At 34.1% G+C, this 7,081-nt stretch overlaps 1 pseudogene; it reads right to left on the bottom strand.

The window, feature by feature from the left end:
- Positions 1 to 5,180: 5,180 nt before the first annotated feature.
- Positions 5,181 to 7,081, bottom strand: part of LOC149152073 (uncharacterized) — a 64,474-nt pseudogene continuing 62,573 nt past the window's right edge.

Raw genomic sequence — 7,081 nt, 5'->3', positions numbered from 1 at the left:
TCGGATCTGACAAGGCAGATCAATGGTGAGGATTTAAAAGGTAGAAAGTCATACGCGAAAAGAGGATTGGGAAGCGATTGGTGGGTTTTACATGTGAAAGGCGATTGATGGTTAAAAACCGTTTGAACGTGAATTAACATCTCTCGCTAAGCATTTCAGGCTAAAGGAGAATGACAACATGAGAGATCTGGGAAGAGGGTGGAGGTATAAATGACAGAAAGAGAGAGTGAAGGGGTGGATAATCATGAGAGGAACAAAGTGACAATGCAATGAACTTCAGTGACTGTGTTTAAATGACAAACACTATGAAAACCAAAACCCTGTGTTTTTGGGGTTGCTGCAGGGTTCCTTCCTCACCTCATGGTCCCAGAGGGAGGAGGTGAGGCTGAGACACCTGTGAGGAACCTTGTGGATCTTTTCTTTGTCAACTTACTAGTTAAACGAAAGCATAAATGGAACAAACTGAAACACAACCAATCTGCCTTGCACTACTTGTAATGAAACTGCAACTATTCAAGCAAATGAACAGGAAACATGAAACTACTTAAGTCAATGAGCAGGAAACCAAAAATTTGTGTTGAACCATTGTAATGAAAATGCATCTATTTAACCAAATGAATAATCAAACCATGCATCTATGCTAGTGTTGTAATGGAAATGAGCTACTTGAGTAAATGAACAGAAAGTAGGATTCTATGCTAGAATACAATACAAGAAAGAGGAGCTTTGGCTGCTAGGGTTGGGCCCTAACCCAAGAGCTTCAACCCTCTAAGTTAACTCAGTGCTGGCTCAAATCAGAACTCATCTTCATTATCAAAGAACTTTATTACATCAAAACTGCTACAATTCAAAAGGTCTGAATACTTGCTAACTGACTGACTGACTATTGGTTAACTACCTAAAAAAATGAGGTCCTAAGCCTCTCTATTTATACATCTAAAGGCTCAACGACTTCCCTCAAAATTAAGGAGGTACAAATCCCAACTTAATGGTAACTTATCCTTTGACTTTCATTAGCTCGGCTACCTCCTAGTAGGGAGGTTGCTTGTTCTTCCACTTGCTTGGCTAACATTTAGTACTCTTGATTTGGTTGTGTGTGCTTTTAGCTGATGGAGGGATATCTGAATGGATGGGCAGTAATTGAGGAGGATTTACCTCTTTTAATTCCTTTCTCTTGTCCTATCTGAGTTTTCACCAAGGTATTTTACCATATTTCCTTGCTTTTAGCTTTTATCCCTGCATTTCCCTTGCTTTTATCCTTTATTCATTCATTACATGCACATTAGACCACAAAGAAAAATATCCAACTCTAACTCAACTCATAAGAAAAATATAATCAAAAGTATGAAATAAGTTGTGAAAATAGTTGGTTTGGCTAAGCTAGGAGGTGAATTAAGGCCAATTAAGGCCCATATAATTACTCAATGATGAGACTCATCACAACTTGAAGGTATATTTAGGAAATTGAGTCATCTACAAGGGAACAGATGCAACAAGAAGAAATACCACCCACACTTATGAAGGAATCCAATGACTATGGTACAAATATGAGATCACATTCACTTTGAATCCATAACTGATGAGGAAAAGAATATGAGAATGGTAATGGATCGAGAGGATTTATCATACCATTAAGAGGAAATAACAAGATGCAAATCCAAGCCATAGATATTCAAGTTCAAACCTGAAAAGAAAACTCGACAGGGAAATTTATTTCAAAGTCATGAAAGAGCAGGAATAATAGTTTGAAGCAAAATCTTAGTTGCGTCACAAATTTGTAGAAATTTCAAAGTATCTAAGCAGCAAAAGATGAGTTGGCATATGGATTGTAAACAACAATGTTTTGGTATCTTAAAAATTATACTGATCAACTGTAGTGACCACTGCTTGTAATTTCCAAATGATCATTATTAATAGAAATTTCACATAAGAAGCAGAATTATCATATGGGAATTGATATGGTTTTTAAAATTAAATGTTGTGGTTATATAAAGGTTATATTATGCACATGAGTCAAAAAATTCTAACTAAAATTTACTCTCAAGACGTAGTATAATTTCCAATCAAATACAAATAGGCCAAAGGGCCATTCATTAACAATATCATAATTTTCCACAAATATATTATAAAAACAAACAACACATCTACAAACATGCCTTCCATGAATTCTTATAAGCTCTTTCGAGTCTGACGCTTTGTTTAATACAAATCCCTTTTGATCTGGTCACTGTATGTTCCCCCTAAGAATATGATCTATGAGGCTTGGATATATTGTTTGAAAATCATCCTTGCCATTGTTGGTCAATGAAAATCAAAATTCTTTCCAAGACAAGACAAGAGAAATGGATTAGAAAGCATATTTTTTAAACTCATTAAGACAATCAATGTCTTCCTTGAAATTTGTCTTCCTTCTTTATAGAAGACAAGTCTATAATTGTGTTTGGAAGCGTTGATGCCATTTTAATAATGGAGAAAGGGCTTGACAAGAAAAGAAAGCCTAATTTTCCACACGAAGGTAACTTACATGTATTTAAAATAAAATATTCCTATAGCATCTAAATCTAGTTCTATCCATATCTCAAGTGATGAACAAGCAAACATTCATGTGCATGTGATCAGCAACAAGAAATGGTGTCTCTCTCTCATAGAACATGGAGCATATCATGTGCTTTTTATTTATGATTGCATAGCTTGTTCATTGACTACAATGGGATTCATTAGAATTATATTTTAAGGAGAATCTATTTAAAATTTCTATTGCATCTTTTGCCGAAAAGTTCGGCTATTGTATCAGGATAATTAAATTCAAATATATGTTAAAACCATTAATCTCTCAGAACAAAGCTTCTAATTTTGAAAAAAATGCATGCAAGAAATAAAAATGCTAAAATATTTTGCAGCTTTATTACAATACATCTAGCATAACTTGAGTCATCCAAGCCTCTTTTCATAATTAAGCTGCAAATGCCATCCACTTAACCATTAACAAAATAGGCACAAGGAAGGTATCATATAAACCTTTTTCTCAACTTCCAAAATTGAAATAGCTTCAACCCTAATTTGACCTCGTGGTATCCTATCTATAGCTCTACTTTTCCAATAACTTCTTTTGTAGTACCCATATATTTAAGGATAAAAACTTGATATAACTAACTCATCACACTTAGTAAGGAATAACAACTTTTATCCCCATAATGAGGATTTCTTTTGCATGATTTTGATATGATTTCTCCATAATACGTAAGCTATACAAGAAGTAACCAAAATCAATTATGGCACATCAAAAACCATGATTGTTTTTTTTAAAAGAACATATTCACAAGTTTTTATCGAGAATAATAAATTTGTTGTAGGAAGAAACCACCCAACCATGGTCTAATCACAGTTAACCCACAACCAAGACATGGAAACTTTTCCTTTTCTAGTAAGTCTAATGATATCCATAATCTGATTGATAAAAAACATCAATTACAACTTATGATACAAACACCATCAATATAGCTACAACTAAGCGATCTCTAGTGGTAATTGTCTTGGAGTCTAACATCTATAAAAGGTCTACAAAGTAGTCACTTCATTATCCACTCTTGACAAGTTACAACAACAATATTTTGTTCACCCTCATACAAAAACTCATCCAAAGAATCCAAATTTTAAATTAAATTCCATCTTTTTAATTAGTATGATTGAAGAGCATGATGAAGAAATTAGGTGAATTTTGGTACATGTTTCATTTAATTAGGAAAAATCCATCTCAATAAGCAATCCTTGTAAGAAAAAATGGGTAGATTCCAACCATGTGACTGCATTCTAGGATATTAAACAATTTTTTTCAATTCTTAAGTGAATTTACTGCTAAAATTTACACCATGAATTTTATATTCATGTTAATATTAGCTACAAATTCCTTTAAGTTTTTTCTATGATTCCTTATCAATATTGACTGTCTCAAAACAAAAATGTTTCTACCATTAAAAAAATCATTAAGATAAAATAATAAATTTGAGATAATTAATATCATGGTGAATTATTAATGGCATTCCAGAAAAAGAGACAACACGTAACCATTAGCGGAATTTTGAGGTCTAAAATGGACCTCCCAAGGAAATTATAAAATAATAGTGGAAATAATAAAATAAGATTAGATTACATCATCAAAGTTTAGAGAGAAAAAAATAAAAACTACTTTTTCAACTTGTAATTTCAACTTATATCCCTATGGGTTTACTCACATTTTGAGTGAGAGCAGTCATTGGATGAAACATTTTATTCCTAATCCAATGATTACCCATCTTGCGTACTTTTGATAGACCCCGCTACACGAAAAATGAGAAATACATGAAAAACATGATTTCAATCACTTTTTTTCATGTATAATTTCTCATTTTTCATGTAGCAAGGTCCATCAAAAGTATGAAACATGGGTACTCCTTGGATGATGAATTAAATTTTGCATCCAACGAATAATCTCGATAGAAATTTGAGTAAAACCTTAGGGAGATAAGCTTAAAATACAAGTTGAAAAAGTAGTTTTATTATTTTATTATTTTTTAATATTTTTACTTTTTTACCCCAAAATGGTGAATCATCCCCCATGGTTGACATCATCATCTTGAATCCTATTAGTTCTTATAAAGTTTATTTTTATTGCACATTTTTATTAGAAGGCCCATTTTAGACCTCAAAAGTTATCTAATGCAACAAAGAACTTACGCCATAGGTTATGTCCCTTGATTAATATAAATATGTAGAAAAACCATAAAGACATGCATTGTATTTTTTTATATGGAAAACAAATATAAAAAGTACATAGAGACAAAATCTTCCATGGAAAGAATATTACAATTTATGTCAATCAATACTTGCATAAACTAACTTGAGACATAAAGTGAAAATAAACTCTCTGATAAATAAATGATCCTACACAAGTAATATAATAACTTTCTAGACAATATTGTAAGCACAAGGTCTTCAGAGGAAACAAGTATATTTATCCTTATCCTTGCTTACATAGTCATGTAAACAAGTAAGAATGGGGAGAAAAATTGCACCATAGGAAATACAAAGAATTTCAAATGCTTATGCTAGGCAGACATAGCCTTTTACCAATTAAATTCAATGTCTTTTCCAGGAATATCACTGACTATTTAGCTTAGATCATGGAGAGGAATATATAGGAACTACCTATGTCCAAAGGTAGCAAGGGGAAGGGGATGAAACTCAACACCTAACATGGGGCCATATTCTCGAAATAGTCTACCTAGATGAGTTTTGATAGCAAAAATAGCCTAGTGTTAGAAAACTTGTTCTGAGTATATTGGTTCAATGACCATATGTAAATCTTATTTCTCGCTTCTCTTGATCCTTGCTTCAATTTGAAATGAATTCAAACTCCTTGATGGCAGCCTCCTTGCTTCTAATTCATAAGAACTCCCATTCTGCAACAATGATCACTCTTGAGATAATGAAACATAAGGGTCTTTGACAATATCATGAATCCCTTTGAGTATCTCACGATTAATGAGCTCAACAGTGAAGACAACAGATGGATAATCATGATTATTCACAAACTTGTGGTTCTCACTGCCTGTAGCTTTAAAACACCTTTAAAATGATTCCAATTTTTTTCCTATTTAGAATTACTTCCACCAACCCATTTTAAGCCCTTGGCAATATATTGACCTTCGTTAGCCACTGCAAAGTGTTGAGGAGGATATGTATGCCCTATACGAATAGGAATACCTTGTCATCAAAATATTCTCTATCAAACTCTTCATAATATCAATGAGCTCTCTTTCTATCATGACTCGAAGATCTTTTCATGTGTCTGACGACTCTACCATTTGTTGGGATGGAGTCCCCGGGGTCAATTATGTTGAGTTTTGAGTCAATTTTGTAATATCTTTTTGTAGCAAAAGTAAAGTCTCCGCAAAATGTGGAAAGCGGAGCGCGAAGCTAAGTAAAGTCAAAGGGGCTTTAGTCCCTTAGGTGGGTAGGTAATAGAGTTATTCTGAGACCCACCCATGGTCCGCAGGCCATGGTATTGTAAATTAAATGCTATAAATAGATGAGTCATAACAAGTCTTAGGAAACAATTTAAGTGAAGAATCATTGTAAGGGAAAGGTGATAAGGCAGGAAAGTCTATTTCTTGTACTTAGGTGAAAGGGGAAGGCTCCTGCAGCTGAGTGCATGGAGACCTTGGTAAGTCTGCAAGCTGAGTGTGCGAGCCCCTGCAGCTGAGTGTGCAGGGAAGAGAAGTTTGTAATTAAAAGTTTATTCATAATAAAGATTGTTTTGGGAAGCAATTATGATGCAGTTGTGCCTTGTTATTTACTTATGTTTAAGTTTATGTATCTTCGCTCTGTAATCTGTTTAATGTGAATGAATGCTTATTTACTGCGCTGAACTAGTGGACCTATAATCTTTATGCGTGATAAGTACAATTAAGGACCTTTGCGATGATCTAAAGGTACTTTAGTTAAGTTTGTAGTAGTATTCTGTCGAAAGCAGCAGATTTGCACGAAGGAAGATCTAAGCCACAAGGGTATCAAGAAACCATAACACAAGCCTCTGGATGCCAAAACCTGGTTCTATCATCCCCAAATACTACTTCAGGTGAGACTGCAACCTACGCTATGCGAGTTGTTAGAAAATTATATATTATGGAGCAATGGAACACATAAAATATTGCAGAAATATAAACACAGAAAGCGCATAAAAAAAGAGACACAGATATACGTGGTTCACCCAGTTTTGGGCTACGTCCACCCGAACAGCCAGTCTTCCTTTTCTATTATCCAGCAAAATGAAGAAACACAACCTACAGCAGATCCGCTGTAATATCCTCTGTTTTTTCTCACAATTCTCACCTCTCTATTTACCACTCACAGAATACACATCTATCACACAGCCTCAAATACAATGCCCTCATACAAAGAGAGGGGTTGCCTTCTAGGGCAAAAAACCTTAAATAAACATAACTTCTACCGTCAGATCATCTTCCTAATGAGCGACTCAGATTGACTAGATTAACTACCTATTACAAGGAAATTTACAGCTGTTTTAGCTTCGGGGGCGCTG

This window comes from Pinus tabuliformis, chromosome 9, assembly GCF_031772625.1.
Source record: "Pinus tabuliformis cultivar Carrire ecotype Pingquan chromosome 9, CPIR1, whole genome shotgun sequence".
Classification (NCBI taxonomy): domain Eukaryota; kingdom Viridiplantae; phylum Streptophyta; class Pinopsida; order Pinales; family Pinaceae; genus Pinus; species Pinus tabuliformis.
This window is presented reverse-complemented; position numbering and strand designations above follow the sequence as displayed.